Raw genomic sequence first — 17,157 nt, forward strand, 5'->3', positions numbered from 1 at the left:
AAAGAAGGACCAAATTAGGGCTTTTCCCCTGAACCTCAGCACTGGGCCCTCCCCGCGGCCCCTCAGCTGTGAAGGGTTCGGCTGCCCGAGGGTTTCACAGCCGGGGTGCATGCTGGGAGTTTTAGTTCTGGGCCCGGCTGCTCCCAGCGCTGCTTCCTGGGCCGGGTGGACAAAAACCCCACAAATAGATGAACTGTTCTGCCTCCTCACCCTGTGATAAATGTTGCTGGCTGATCCCAGCCTCCACGACCCCCCCAGCGCCTGCCCGGCTCGGAGGATTCTCTCCAGGATTTGCTCCTGCTAAGAAACAGCGAGTCCTCTCACGAGGGTGCCCGCCTGCACAGCGGGGTGTACAAACCCCCCTGAACTCCCTGCGTGCCCCCGAGCCTCGTCAGGGCTGATGGAGACATTTTGGCTGCACTTTCAGATGAGTCCTTTCATGTCAGCTCAGGGGGAAAAGGCAAAGCAGCAGAAGAAAACGGACATACTGGAAAGAAATGCTTCAGAACAGCTGCTCTAACCTCATTCCCTCTGCTGCCACAGAGAAAAACCTTTTAAGAGTGGCAAGGCACAAATTAAGGATGAGGGCTGCAGCCCTTATACAAATATACACAACCCTGCTCACAGCCCTGGTAGATCGTTTCAGAGACAAGACCACGCATCCAGACTGAAATTACCCCTTGCAGTTTAGGGCTGCAGAGGTGGAGTGCGAAAAACAGGACTGAATGATACTGAAAAGAGGAGGAGAGGGATGCTATCCAACTTCCAATATCCAATATCACAGCCTTTGTGTGTACTTACAGCCATTCTGCTGTGTTAATTAAATGTGTTACAAAAGCCAATGCAGAAATGCACTTTTGCAGTAGAAAAGGGCCTGCCCTCTGTGAAGACTATCCTGGGAAAACATCAGTGATAGTGCTGAGATTTTGTTGTTGTACAGAGGAGGGCATAGTTTTGCTCTCCCTGCACTGGATGAAGTCTTACAAACTTCGGACCTCTCACCAGGAAAGTCCTGGTTGCTGTTCCTGACTCCTCATTGCTGGCCTGTGCCTCCATCTCCCCAAGCTTCGATAAAGTTATTACATAAACTCGATTTTCCACAATCTATTTTTGTCTCGCAAAAAGCCATTCCATTTTGATAAGAAACATCAATTTGACATATTCTTAATCCATTTCCTGTTATTCTTGTGGCACATTTTATTTCTCAGACTCTGGTAGCATGAGTGCTTGGGAGAAGGAAACAGCAGATTACATCAGTGCGAAACTTCATCAGATCTGTTTGAACAAGGTGGCATCGGTGTAGCAGTAGTGGCTTTAAGTTTTAGGTTCCCAGCCATGTGAAGGCTCAGAAAGCTGTATGCTTCCAGCCTTATCCCCTTTTCCCATATGGATGCAGCCACTCTACACGTCACCCTCCCTGTGCACACTGGAAGGTGTGTGACCATGCATCGGTATATGGTACTGCCTGAACTACATTTTGTCATTTCCTCTAACATAAGGAAAAAGCACCTTTGTCCTCAGATAGGCGGTCCTAAATTTTTTACTGAAGAGAAATTTAAAATTATACATTCAGTTATTAAATATTTGATTTCTAATTCATAGGTCATCCCATGCTGATCGTATGGCTTTTGTAATTAATCAGGAAACAGCAATAAGTGTGCAGGATTCTTCTCTTCTTCCTTCTAGTAGCAAATTTTACTATTTGCAAGCAAAGTACTATTGACAAAATTGTGTGAGTCGTGTATAATAAATAGATTTAATGATCTGTGTAGACAATCACAAACAAAAAGAAAAAGTCATTGCATAAATGATTTCTTATTAAATATTTGCTCCATTCCAGTGCTTGCCTATAGCTCATGGGAAATTTGAGGATCAATTAGTTAATGTTCAGATAGGATCTTGAATAATGTTTCAGGAATCTAAAATACTAAGTATTAGCTGAGGCTTCTTCTGTGAATTTTTCTTGTTTGAGTGGACTTCATCAGATCTTTACAGTCCATTTCATAACTGACCACTAACTTTGGATTTATAATTATTTGCTATGCAAATCTCCAAATATTTAATGTCACCTTCATTTCACATGCTAATCAGCTGTCTGCTTCACTCTGATTTGTGCGTATAGTTTTAACTTTAATGAAGATTTTAGTGTTTACATGAATAAACATTTGAGAGAATAAATTTAGAGTCCAGTCTCAAATGTAGTATATTTTAAAGCCAGAAGAGACCATTTGAATAATATATGTGTAAAACAGACCATTTTATACCTTCCCAGTAGTTCTTGCAGTGAAGGGAATGAATTTTTTTCCCGCCACACAGGTGAGTGCTACTGAGTTCAATAACATCTTGTTGAATAAGAGCGTATCTTTTAGAGCACATCCAGTCTCTATGAAAAGACTACAGGTGATGATAAATGCATCCCTTTCCTTGACAAAGTGTGCTAATGGTTGTTCTCCTTCACTGGTGCAAAGTGAAGGTATAGTTCCTATTGAAAGTGGTTTTCGGTATCATTATTAGTTAGCTTTTCATAGCCAAAAAAAAAAAAAAATAATGAAAAGAATGCTCCTTTTAGCTCTCCATGACATTCACAGCTTTCACAGCAGACAGTCTAGTGAGTAAATAGAAAGTAACGGACTTTCTAACCACACTATTTACTTGGTTCTTTGCAATGGCTCTGAATGAGCCATTAAGGACTGTTGTGTAAATATAGGATTATGGGCTCTTTAAACACACGCTATTCACTTGCTCTGCCATTATGGGGATCTCTCACTAGCAGGCTCCCACGGACAGACGCTTTGTTAATCCTTCTTTCATAGGAAAGACAGCAATGGCTCTCTGCTCCTTGCTTTGCCATCCACCTGTGTAACTTAAAAAATGCTAATGGGAGAGCTCTGCCTCTTTGGCTGAGCACATGCAGAATTTGTGGTCCTCCTGGGGTTAAAATGATCATGGCAAGAGGGTTACATTTTGTCATCCCACTAATGTGACTTCATTAGGCTGAGGCAAAGTCTTAATGCATCTCTCCCAGTTTTTTCCAAGGATACTAATGGATTATTCTACCAGTTTATACAAAGACAAGGGTCACTGTTCGCCATCACTACTACACAGTAATTATCTAGTTCAGGAAGGATCCATGTTACATTGAGTCCACATGCCACCACTCGTTACAGACTCCAAAAGAGCTCACACCACTTTTGAGCAAACTTAAGACTGGTAGTAAAAGATCAAACAGCTGTATATAAACCCGACTAGTGTGGTGGTCAAAGTTATAATCAACACTGTTGACTGGATTTTCTAGGATGCTGCATTTCTTTAACCAGTTATATCAAGTCATATCAATAAAATCGACTAAAAAAAAAAGTTCTGGAAACACAAATGCACTCTGTAATCTTCTGCTCCTATTCATTCTGAAAAATACTACATTTTTACGAGATGTGCTACCATTTGGCCTGGAGCTATTGGACTTTACATCCTACCAGCAGCAGTAGGAAGACACTGAGGTGACAGAGGGACAAGGAGGAACAACTCCAAACACCAAGGAGATCTGGGAGAGCTCAAATCATTAGGAAGGGTACAGGGAACACCATGTACCCCCAAACAGCAGGAGGCGTTCTAATGCCTGACAGGACACTTGGCTTGCCAGTCCCTTCACAAAAAGGTCCTATGCTGGGGAGGATGGAGAACTAAAAAGGCGGTGGCTGAAGAGTCATCTTCTTTGCTTCCTACTCCTGTAGGTAACTCTCTAGGTCAGGTCAAGCTATACATAGTGTAAGAAAGGGATGTAAAACCAGCTTCCACCATCTGATGCCATTGACTCTGTTATGCTTCCTGTTGTCTAAATAATGAGGCAGAGCAGGGGACACTCCAACACCACCACCACACTTCAGAACAAGTGTGAAGTCTCTCAAGAATATACACAGCATCAGAGCTTATCTTTAACCAAGATCCCAGACAGCAGCAAGTTCACGTATGCTGTTTGCATTGGGAACTGCAGGCTACATGATATCATGCTAAAATATCTCCAGTCACCCAAATATATCACTTCCATATCTTCCCTCTGTTCCTGGAGCAATGCTGAGATTCCTGAGAGTAGGGCAAGATGCAGCCCAGCAGATCCAGTTTTTCTTCCTTTCGGTGCTTCAGGTCTCATTTTGACAGGAATGCTAAGGCTTCTGCTTCACAGGAGCCTCTCACATCTTAATAATAATCAGATACTGAGCTTCCAAAAAGACATGCTAAATCTGAGCCTGGCGCTGGCTCCAAAGTCTACTGAACTTGAATGAAATATTAACAGTGGTTTGGATTAGATGCTCTATGGTTCGACAGGCAAGAGAGAGGGGCTGATTGCTCCTTGCACTCCTACGGATGTGCAAGGGGATCTCAAAGGGGAAGAGAAGATAAAGCCATGATTTTCCTGCTTTCCGCGTCAGTCCTTTGACCTGGTAACTAACAACATTGCCTTCTCCCAGAACAGCTAGGCCAGTTTGTGCCTCATGTGGGGATGTCTCCTGATATCTTCTGTATGAGCCAAGCTGGGGATAGCAGTATAGGTCTTAGGGTTTTTTATCTTTAATAGGCTGAAGGACCATGAACTAACTAGTAACCCTTGGTATTACACCTGATTTTACCTGTGTCCAGAGAGGCCAATTTCTTTTATGGCTCTAAATTACCAAGGCTACAAATGCCAAGCCACAAAGGGTCCTAATACCACAGACAGCTTTGCTTAAAAGGTAGCAATTAATAATCCCACTGCTTTTCCAATTTCCTATTTAAGTTTTTATGTCCTTTATTGTGTGTCTTTGGCAGATATTTTAAGGCTTTTGTCTTACAGATCTTGAGATGCTTAGAGGTTTGAGATCCCTGTGCCATGAAAATATATAAAGCCATAAGCTCAGAAATGACACAGGCCTTGTTAATTAGTGGCTGTATAATCCATGTCATCTGCTTGTGCTTCTTTCTCTATATCTGGTGGCTTGAAGCATGTATGGAGGGTGGAGTACTTGAGATAATAGCCTCCAGCTAGCTGAACATGGCAATATCTAGCCTTGACTTCAGCTGCTTTGGACAACCTATTCAGGACTGATGATATTGCTGCATGGTCTGCCCATGGAAAAGCCATGGTCTATTCTAGGATTTTATAAATAATTGAGTCTCTCCTTAGGGGAGGAACAGACATAAAATTATAATTATGAAATCTGAATGTTGATTAGATGAGATAAAATTCTTACTGTCATGATACCTGTTAGAAGACTTCTGATGATAAAACGTGCTCAGGATGTCACTTTTACATCACAACCTAAAGATAGTGAGGCCAGATATTTTGGACTGATGCCAGGCTGCTGTATCTACGTCAGGCTGAGCCAGAATCCCTCGCAGGGCATGAGCACTGTAGTTGCAGTTGCCTACAGTACAAGACACCACTTGGAGCTCTGTGGAGAACTTGTTGGGAAGATACTGAAATCTCCCATTAACGCACTTGTTTGTTTAAAACTATTTCAGCCTGCCTTTGTCAGCCTGTTTGCTAGTGTTCCCGGCAAGGATTTGGAGTAGATCTGAAGTCTGGCTGGACTTTTCACTTTAGCTCAGTGACCCGGCAGGCTGGCATCTCAAGGAGTATGCTTTCTAATCAGCCAACTAACAGCATGCTTTGTGTCACAGGGAAACCTGACAACATCGCAGCAATTAAAAATATCTTCGTGGCTACACTGAAGTTCCATCACAAGATCTATTCAAGCTCTTGAAAACAGCTCATAAATTTTACAAGGGAGGAACAGCTGGAGTTGGCATCAGGGAGTGCTGTTGTTTTGGCTCGCAGATACAATAATTCCCTAGTAATAAAAAAAAAAAAAATCTGCTACACACATGCTAGTCTCATGAATATGTTTCCAGGGTTTTTTTTCTGTCTTTCTCCCCCCTCATTTTTTGTGGGTGTTTTGAGTTTGGGTGATAATTTTGGAGCTGAAAATGTTTTTAGTGGTTTCATTTAAAAAGCAAAAGGGAAAGAAAAGGTGATTTCTTTTTCTCCATTGTGTTCTAAATAATTTCTGACCCTAGGAAACAAATGCACAAACAAACAAACAAACAAAAAAAGCCATGAAAGCTTTGATCTACAGAAAAGAAAACTGACTGGTATTTAACGTAGAAGGAAAATAAGGAAAGCTCTTCTCTAAACACTTTACTGATCAGAAAATAACATCTTCTGTCATTCTGAGTGCTGCGTTTGGAGCTCAGGAGCAGAACTATCTTTATGGATAGGAAAAGCAAGAACCTACCTATTTTAGGAAGAACTTAGAAATAGCAAAAAAGCCAATTTGAAGTATTATACACATTATTTGGTGACATTAATTCTTACAGAGTAAGTTTCCATTTTACTGGGGAGTAAGGAAATTGAAAAGAATGCATAACAAAGTATATTGCTTCTCCTCAGGATATAGATCCATAGGCCCATAGGATCCTTGTACCCATGGATAAGTCAGGGAGGCACTACACGGACAAAGGGATCTGTCTGCAAAAGGTAGCTCTTGCCTTGCATGCAGAGTTTCTCCCATCAAAAGGTATGTGCTGAGATGTAGGTACTTCTGGGTCAGCAGGTGACTCTCTTCTCTCCAGGTTGCCTTGCCTGATACTTGCCAAGAAGCGTAATGTGAGCCCAGCACCCCATCTCTGGTGCTGGCCCGTAGCCGATGCCTAGGGAACAGGATAGTGGCTACATGATTACCCTCCTTCAAACGCTGCACCAGACTGTAGTTCAGGGAGTTTCTGAGTCCAAGGTAGCACCTCTGTACTTAACGGTTCTTAGTGGATTTTTGTCTCTGTGGATTTATCCAGGCAATCTTTTGCACCCATGCAAACTTTCAGCATCCATGGTATCCATGTGCTGCAGCTCAGCTCCACGGAGACTGAAGAACTGCTTCACTGTTTATGTGTCAAATCTGCAACCTGACAGCTCGGTACCTTGCACTAGACAAGAACTATTGACCCCTATTCACCTCCTCCAAGTCACTGGGGATTTGGTCAATCAAATCTGGGATTCTCTGCTTCTAGAGAAACTGACTTTTCAGACAAGATGTAAAACCAGCACCTGTGCCAGGTGGTTAAGGAGTAAACTGACATGTTTCAGAAGTCTTCAGACGGCTGCTGGGGTTGAGTTGCTTTTGTCTCCTGTTGCAGCAAGTCCTTCTGAAGCTCTCCCACCCCAGCGAGAGCACAGTTCCTGTCCAGAGAATCACACAGTCTAATTCGGATATGGACAAGGCAGAATGCACAAAAGCAGACACAAGTCTGAGGAGCAATGGACCCTGGTCTTTTGTGGATAACTGAAGGATATCTGTGAAGGAGACAGGGCTGTTTATCACTCAGGGAAAGGGACGAGCAGTGGTTCATATTGAGGGACAGCACGATTCAATGGAAAGGGCTTCAGTCTGGGGCTCCAGGATGCCTGGGATCTCATCCCAGCAGTAACCCTGGTTGGCTGGACTGTATTGGCTTTCGCATTTTTTCCCTGAGTGCGAAATAGGCTGATACTGATTCACCTTCAGGAAGTGCTGTGAAAGCTATAGATGAAAAGTGCAATGGAAAAGTTAAGCAATATTAATGATTATGAAGCCACAAGGTTCTCCAAATAGAAGATGCTAAAAAGTACAAAGTGCTATTATATTTTTATTAAAAATGTTATAGCCAGGTACTCTCCTCCCTTTCATTGAATGCATCCAACTTCCTTCCTCACTGATGGAAATTGAATTACTTGCAGTGTTTTGTACTGAAATTTTTTATTATATTCTAAAAAAAAAAAAGATATTAATAATATAGATCCAATAATTAAATTGCCACCACAAGGTGATAAGTCATGAATGGAACAAACAGAATAAAAGGGAAGAGGAATACAAAGAAATGTATTATATGACCAGCATATGGAATATTAAAAAGAATAAAGAAAACATAACCCTGATAATAAAGTCAGAGTAATGACTTTGACAGTTTATGTTCAAGGCACCATCTGGGCAAATAAATGTTTTTCAAATTGCTGGTGTAACTCTTGCCCTCCTGAACTTCAGGGCAGAATTTTCCTCTGATCTGCATTTTCAGAAGTTCCCACTTCACTATGGCTAGCTACTGCTCCTGAAGGTATTTTGTACCTACAAAGCTCAAGGAGCTCCGCTTGTGTGTCTTTCGCTTTATCCTGTTTTTCTTCTGGCTTTGTGGGAAAAGAGCAGAGAAGGAAGGGTTCAGAGCTGGTGGGATGCGCCCGGCTGTGTTCAACAAGCTTTCAGGCCCTGCTGCAGGTCATAAAAGGGAAAAGGCGAGAGAACAGGGCACCGGGATGATGGGCTGGGTTGGGAGTGTATCTTGCTGTCATGCCTTGGGGAGAGGAAGGGTGGTGGTCCTATTGTGGCTCATGCTAGAGGAGGCTTTTAGGGGCAGATCCTTGCTTCTGGGCAGGTTGTGCTTGTAGTGGAGACAGCTGGCTCTGGGCTACTTTGATATCTTATATAGGGCTGGTAGGGCAGGGGAAAGTGAGGCCTGTTTCATAGCATGTGTTAGAGCAGCTTCAGGATAGTGCTAACCTTCCTGGCTAAAACCGTGCTGGGGTTCTGCCCTACAAGCCCAGGCAGTAGGATATGCAGGTTTTGCTCCCTCTTGCTGCCTTCTGTCTGGGAGCAATCCCTTTGTGCCTTGAGACACAGCAGCCAATATTGCAAAGCTAATTTTCCAGCTCTCAGTCCTTTGCAGATGTTCCCATTAAGTTAGGATCCTTAGCTGACTGCTTTAGGGCATGTTTCTTCCTACTTTAGGCTTCTTAATCTTACTACTTTAGACTTCTTAACCACAGCAGAAATCAGGCAGGAAGAGGGAGCTGGTATTAAGGATTATTCAGATAACCACAAGCTGCATAAAGCCCCATTCACTGAGATGTTTTCATCGACAGGTTTTCATCTGAAAGCTTATGGAAGTGGCTAGAAGTAACCATTCAAATGCTTCCTGTTTCTCAGATAAGCCCTGTAACTCACCCAGGTTTATAAAGCAAATCAGTGGTGATGAGCAAAGTCTAGGCTTCAGGTTTTCTGGATTCATTAGGATATTGTGCCTTTGCTTGATACATGAATGTGAGGCAGGGGCTCCCTTTCAGCTGATACAGTGCGAGGCTTATAAGGCAAGCCAGACCCTGGATTTCCTGAAGGCTGTTGCTATGCTATTGAAAACTGCAAACTGAGGAGCAGATGTAAAGTGTAAACCACCTTTCTCTCGCTGGCAACCACAGGCGGCTACGGTTGGGAGGATGTGGCGGCAGGTAGTGATGTACCTTGGCGTCCCATGCTCCGCAGCTGGCTTTGCAAAGCAAAGGAGCAGCTGCCCCGTTTGCCTGGGTGTAGGGCCTCAGCCCTGCCAGCTGTGGCTGGAAACCTTCTGCAGCAAGTTTTCCCTTGTTTCAATTTGTGCTTGAGATTTGAGGATGAAAGCCAGGAGGATGAGACTTAACCATAATAGAAACCACAGGAGAGCCTGCAATGACGGGTCACGTTAGCTGAACCAGACTGCGAGGCTGGCGTTAGTTTGGTTACGGGGGACTGATGTAGTTTTTTCCGATGTGGCAGACAGTAAATGCTGCAAGTGGCTGTTTGCCGAGACAGAACTTAAAAATAACAAACATTCCCAAGTGCGTCTCCTTCCACTTGTGCTAAGATGTTATTTTGCCAGCATATGAGAAAGGCACAAAGCATTCAGACTAGATGATTTTAGGACCTCAGTTTCTCTTGGCCTTCACCCTGACCTGAGCAAAGTTAAAAGCCACTAAATTCTGGAAAGCAAAGGAGGGAATAGCAAGGGAGAAAGAGGAAAGCAGCCTTTCCTAAAGTGCCTGTGAGGGATTTGGTCCTTTGAAATCCATCTATTGAGAGGAGCTATAACCCTGGGAGGGAGGGGGTGAATCTGCTTGTGCTTATACACTGTGCCGAATATCCAGAAACTTGGATGCAGGAGGAGGTGAAATTGTTTACATTTATGTAATGATTCTAAGCCAAAAAACACCATTTGTTTTCCTCATTACTGAGACTTCTGAGAGCAATATACACACCATGTGCTGTCTCACTCTGTTTCCCTCGAGCTGGGTCTGGGCTTTCAGTGGGGAGCTGTAGGGGGGATGAGCCTGGACCCCCTGGCAGGAGGGGCGATGCCAGCCACTGGGTGCTCGCTGCCTTTGGATGCCTATGTGCTCCATCCACCGTGCTGCCTGCGATGCACCATCCAGCGTGGGGCAGACGTGCAACCTTGATATTTCTCAAGATCGTGAATCGTCTCATAACTGAGCAATGAGACCCCAACAAGTAGGTTCCTCCTTAGGGTCCATCTGCAAAGGGTGCAGCGGTAGAAGACACAGCGGGGGAATCTGGGAGCCGGTGCTGCTAAAGAGACGGGCGAAAGACACGTTGCCTCTGCAGCCTTCCTCGCGTCAGCAGGGCTCTCGGCAGTGGGAGGCAACTGCTCTGCTAAGTTATAATAAATGGTGCTTTTGATTTAATTCAGAGCAATTTCCCTTTAAGAGAATTCCCTTTAAAAGGAATAATAACCCTTTTTTTGAGACCTGAGTGTCGGCAGAAGAAGCTGGGCTTGTTTTCACGTTTTAGCTGTGAAACAGTATCGGGCAGCACCATCTGATTCCTTTTCTTACAATTCTTTTGTGTCTTTCCTTTTGTAAGCAAAAATGAGCACATTCAGGCGTGAGAGAAAGAAGTGAAATCAGATTGTATTGCATTTCTTTGGCGTATATGGTGCAATGCAAGATTTTTTTCTCCCCTTAACTCCTGAAATTTCAGATAGCCTGAGAAAAAATGCCAGCATGTACAAAAACGGGGAATCAGCTTTCCATCTAAATGCTATTTTAAAAATCCCATAAATGTAAGTAGCCTTTTTATGCAGTTAATTTTTTTCCTTTATCATTCCTCAGCTCTGTTTGCAGGTCTTCTCTTCTATGCACTTTCAGATGAGCCCAGGTCTTATGGAAGTGATGTTTTGTTAATGGAGACCATCAGCAGTTCTAACAGCAGGAACTAAACTGAGTATTTCCTTCCCCAAAACAGCTCTGCTACTTTACTTCAGTCTAAAGTAAAATTGAAAAGTATTCTTTCAGTAAATTGTAAATTCATCCCAAAAAGCAGAATTTCAAGGGAACTAAAACTGCCCAGGTTACATTGAGAAAATTATTTAGGCTCAATAAAAAAGAGCAGGGCAAAGCTGTAGGCAAGTGTGACACACTGCATTTCAACACCTTCAAAGGGAAATAAATATTTGGAAATGTTGCAATGTTTCATTTTGAAGTTATTTTTAAGGGAAACTTTTTGTTTCAAAATGGCATTTTCCATTTTAAAAATGAATCTTCAGAAAGAGTTTTAAAGAAATGAGTCAAACATTCTGAATTATTTGTTTCAGCTCAAATGCAGCATTTCAAGTTAGCCCCCAAATGATTTTTTTCAGGGAGTTGAATCCTTCCTCCTGCAAATGCTCTGTTTTAATTTGACTCATGCATATTTTTTCCCCATGAAATTTTGGGTTTTGCAACATAACAGAAAAGCCACTTTTTATCCCTTCACCTGCCAAAGCCTTGGTTATCCAGCCCTCACACATACACACCACTTCTAGCAGATGCTGAAGCCTGGCCAAAATCATTCTCTGCTTCTCCATTCCCCAGCACTCCAGAGAGCTTTGCCAATGCGGCGTAACGCCAACCTGTGCTCCACCATTTTCCCATTCTTCAGTCCCTGGTGAAGCTGTTCCAGGAACCTCATATGCATGGTGCCGTGTTTCAGGTTCAGTGGTTTTGTGGCACGGGGTTAAGATGAGACCCTTATGAAGTCAAGGTCCCTTTGAATCTCAGCTCTAAATGGGACCTCTGGACTTTATACCAGTTGCTGGATGCATCCTGCCACTGCAGCGCTCCCCAGCCCCTTCCTGCTTCTGCTCCAAAGGCACTGCACTGCACCTCTTCACACCAGCCAAAAAAGCCATGCATTTTTCTAGTGTCTTCCATCATTGCTCCAAGATCTGGACAAGTCTCAGGACAGGGCAATAAGCAGCTCAGCTGCATTTGCTAAGACCCAGCTCAGAGCTGATCTTACAAACATTGGCTGATAAACCCATCCTTAGTAGGGTGAAGGGTGTGTACATGTGTGTATGAGAAAGTGAGATTAGTCATTCTAATCATAGGTTAGGAGGTGCTCTTAAGATCTGGGACAACATCAGCATTTTATCCATCCTCAATCTGAAGTAAAATTCTGTCTCTTTCTAAAGCATCTCTATGCTGCAGTGGTGGGGATGGCTTTTTCTCCCTCTTCCCCCAGTTCATTCTGAGCAGATGTCTGGTATTTTATCCTCTCATCAGCAAAAGTGTGGGGATTTCACAGAAAGCCTGAAGTAATTTTTAAGTTGTACAGGTTTTGCAGACACAATTTCCTCCTTTCTTAGTAGAAAAAGACTGTATTTTTCAAACATAAAAAGAAGTTGCTCTCAACCCTGGAGGTACCTCCTAAGAGCCACTTCCCAAGTTTTCCCCATCTCTGATTATACAGTCTTGGCATGAATCAACCCAGCACAGCTTTCTACAGCACAGCCTCACTTGAGGTGGCAAAGGGCAGTACATTAACTTCAGCATTGGTAGAAGTTTAAGGGCAATGGTTTTAAGCAGGCACATTAACAAGTTAGGAGGACTGCTCTGCCAGACACTGGGATGAAGGGTTATTTCTAAAGGCATTGGAGATAATAACCATGCTGCATTTTTTTGCTTTTACCTACTCTCCCTCACCTGGCTGCCCACAACCAGCCAGGGACTCCCTGGTTTTGTGTTTCCAGGTCTGTGAAAATATGGATTCCAGGCCCTTGTCAGACCACCCCAGCCAAGTCCTGTCATTGCTCTATGCCTCAGTTTCCCCAAGGGAAAAAAGAACATAAAGATACCAGTGCCCTCTGGTGAAGTGATGAAAAAAGCTGTAGAAGTATCCAAATGGAAAATTAGTGAGAAAACAACATGTGAAAATGAATCCGAAACTCTATTATTATGTGCTCTCCTCTATGCTAATTATTTTGTGTGGTGCAAGGATTAAATGCCAGGCTTTTTAAGCGCCCCCGATACTTGGGTGATTTTTGTGTTCTAAGAATAACTGTGTTCACCTCTGATCTAGTTTCTTCAGTCTGGTCTTTCACTCCTGCTCCCGATGAGAGGAGATGTTCCCCAGCTATAAGCTTTAACACAACTCATACCATTCAGGAGCTGCTGCTGTGAGATTGCTACCCAAGATGAAAGGAATCTCACAGGAACAAGCAAACCTGGGAGACTTTTGCAGAGCAAGGCAAAGCCCCAGAGATATTTGGGGGTTGCAATGAATCAAAGCTGCCCTCTTTGTCCTGCTCCCCCCGATCAGTAAAACTCAGCTTTGCTAGCCTCCCTCTGATCCCAGGGTGCTTCTGCTTGACATTACCTGGTCTCATGCCATTGCCATGAAAAGCTTGGATGTGAGCACTGAAGTCTTGGGTGTACCTTATGTTCTTAATGGACACTTGCAAAACCTGCCGTGTGCTTTCACGCCCTCCTTCGGCAGGCAAAGAGTTCTCTGGCTTCACGGAAGTGGACAAGAAAGAACAGGGAGGGAAAAATCTTTCCCAGCTTCCCCATGTCCCTTCACAATAAAGTGCTAAAAGGAAATCTCTCCTTTTTTTTACTGGTGAGAGCCAGTCACAGTCCAGGAGAGAGAAGAGCTGTTTCCACTCCCTCCCAAGCACCGTGGTCTTATTGTTCATGCAGCTCTCGGTGTCCAGAATATCAAGGGGGCTAGCAAGACCTGCTGGAGGCAACTTCTGCGCAGAGCTCAACAGCAGCGGAGCATGAAGGAAGAGCAGCCCGCGCTGGCCAGTGCAGCTGAACATGCCAGCACACCCCTGACAGTGCCCTCCCTGCCATTATTATCGCACGAGGGGAGAAAGGGATTTTTGTCAGCTGCTCAGAGGGGAATGCGAGGGCTGCATCTACCTTCTGTCGCCTGCATCCTTTGGTTGGGGCAGAGAGTGAGAGCCTATTTACTGATGGCAAAGAGGGACTGATGACCGCTGCTGATCCAGGAATGTTACTTATTGATTTTCCTGGGGTACCTGGAGGTGGCTAGTGTGTAAGCAATGGTTTAATTGCATATATATGTAGATAGTGCTGTTCATTTGCCATCCTGGAGCACTGCTAATGAAAAATGTGGTCAGACAGACTGATTGCAGGTGTGCAGCCTTCTTCATTGTTGGATAAGGAGCTTTACAGAACCGAAATAAATAAATAAATAAATAAATAATAACGACATGACCAGAAGTTCTAGACATTTTTGGACTCTGAAAGCATATGCTTAATTTAGCCCTGCAGTAAGTCCAGGTGCATGCCCAAATACAGCTGATTAGCCAATGGGGCAAGCACTTATCTAATTAATCTATGGAGTGACAGAGTCTACATACAAAGCAAGTGTGCAATTGTGCATCTGTTTTGTGGATGGATTTGCACATCTCTAGTGCTGTACAAGTCCTTCAGTGATACACTAGTTCCTTAGCACACATGCAGAGGAAGTTGTTGTCTTCTGCCACCACCCACAAGCCTGGTATTCAAAATAAACTCCAGGAGCCCCAGGCTGGTGAGGCTCTGCTCCAAATTCTGTGATGGTCTATACCATACATATTGGCACCTGTAATTCTGTATACGTCCATGTCTGCATACAGATGTCTTTCTTTTGTGCTTTTTAGAGAGCTGAACAAAATGGATGCAGTGAATTGGGGTGGAAATCTGCCAGCTTTGGTCTAATCAACCTCTGTGACTGCGTCTGCAAGTGGTACAGGCACATGGCATCCCTGCACCCATCTTGAAGGGCAGCCACCCCAGGCCTGGGCTGAAAAAAGGTTTTTCCATGCATTACAGTCCTGCACAAAAGTGTAGGACAGGGAATGAAGGAAGTGCCTTCCAATTTATCAACACACTCTGTTACAAGAAGTGTAGGAACAGTGGATGCTAAGTGATGAACTGATCCAGAGCAGGAATAAATTCATCTCTGGAAACAGGCAAAGGACGTCAAAAGGAGAAGACTTGACCCAAACCTTGTTTCAAAATTTAAACTTGAATCAAATATCCTCCCAGTTATTTTCCACATTTACAAGTTTTCTTTCCCTGTCTGTTTACTCCTAGTGCTCTTTGAAGCACAATAAAGGCAGTGAAAGCCAGTGAACACAACTGCCAGGAGCTGTGCCTTTCCAGCTTCCTGACCAAATCTTTTGAAAAACCTCAGCAGAATGGTCCCCAGCAAATCCTTTGCAAATGGTGTGCTTGACTCCAAGTCCACTGGGGTAGGATGGAGGAGTTTAGTAAATGCCACAGGGATACGCAGCGCTGGAGGAACCAAACTCTCAAGCTGCGGACATCCTCATCAGCAAGCTGCAGTGGTTTGATTAAATCCGTCCAAGCAGCTGGAGATAATAACACTGTGAATAGCGCTTCCTAATTTCATTTCCCCAGCACCACGGAGCAGGTATATTTCCATACACAGGTGCAGGACCTTTGCTGCACTGGCTTTAACAAGAAGTAGAGATGAGGGCAGAACTTACCCTATGTGTCACTGAAAATTTGGGAGTTAAATTCAACAGACACCAAATCCCTCTTACTGGTGCTTCTTCAGTGGCACAGAGAGCAGGCTGGTGGGCACTGAAAATGGTGATTTATGGACAAGACACTGTCCAAGCCATGCATGCTATACTGGAGCAAAATAAATGGATTCAGTTTCAGACCTCTTGGAAGGTGCTGGCCAAAGCCTTTCATTAAGTTAGCCTCTTGGATGTGGGCTGTCAAAATATTTTAACATGTGCCTGTGACCTCCAAGCATTTTCTTTTCCCTTCACTGCCTGCCTCAGCCCTAGACCTCCCTTGCAGTCAAAACTGACAGCATTAGCCATTAGAATCACTCTTTGAATTAATTACCCAGAAATATGCTTTCAAATCTTCCACTCCATGTAACAGCAAATTAAAGGGCAGCCTGGGCGGGGTTTTACACATCCTGGTTTGGCTGCCCCTTTCCAGCTAATGCGACCATTAACACCCCGGCTGCAGTGTTGGCCGCTGCTCTTACTTCCCTGCTCCACACTTGCTGAGAAAAAAAGGCAGAAAGTGCTTTTATTTCCCAAACTTTTAAAGTAAGTTCAACACAGCATTGATGGAAAGACCAGAGGGATGGTCCAGCGGACAAAGGTCCCTGATGAAGCAGTGCCTGGCCTCGTATCTGGGTAGAGACCCTGGGATATTCCTTTCTGTCATTCAGGTGCCCCCGCAGTGACCTGGCAGTTTGGTTTCTCATTTCTCCATTCCTCACTGCCCTGCAACTCTGCTCTTACCAGCAAAAAGCACGTCAGGCTGGTACGCGGGCTTGGCAAGGGTGATTGCGCGACCAGCGCAGGTGATCCCTTAGCAGCACTGAGGCATCTCCTTCTCCTTCTTTTCTGCAAGCTCCCCGAGGGTACACGTAGAGCACAGGGACAACGCGTATCATGGGTACCTCCACGCTGATGACTGTTGCTTGTTGCTCAAAGTTTGTATGTCTCTGGAGCAATAAGCAGTAACACACCAAGCTCTGACCTTCTCCAAATCATTCCTGTCCCTTCAGCAACCAAATTTTCCTCAGATCAAGTCTGGAGGCACTGATGAGATGATCCCCCAAACATGCGCACAAGTAGTGCCCAGTCATATGTGTAGCCCAACACTAGTTCTGTGTTTGCTCTCCCATTTAATCTGCATTTTTCCCATTCTAAGGATCAAGCTAAGAAGCCTGGCAAATCGTTTTCATCGTTAATTTAGGAGCTTTGTGAAATATTTTTCAGGTATTTAGAATTTTTTTAAGGCAAGTGTTTAAAATTCAGACCCAGTTGAATGCCTAATTTGTATAAAGAATTACCACAGAATTACCACAGTCCAATCCATACCCATTCCTGCCCACAAAATTGGCAAAAATCCCCTCCAAAGCAAGTAACCTGACATTGATTGACATGCTTTTCCTCTCTGTGTTTTCTTGAACCGCTGAGATCCACTGCACTCTGCTGATGGTTTAGATACGAACATCACCTTGTCTAAAAGCAGGCAATTAACTTTTCCTTGGTGGGTAACTC

This window comes from Pygoscelis adeliae, unplaced genomic scaffold (assembly GCF_000699105.1).
Source record: "Pygoscelis adeliae isolate BGI_AS28 unplaced genomic scaffold, ASM69910v1 Scaffold208, whole genome shotgun sequence".
NCBI lineage: Eukaryota > Metazoa > Chordata > Aves > Sphenisciformes > Spheniscidae > Pygoscelis > Pygoscelis adeliae.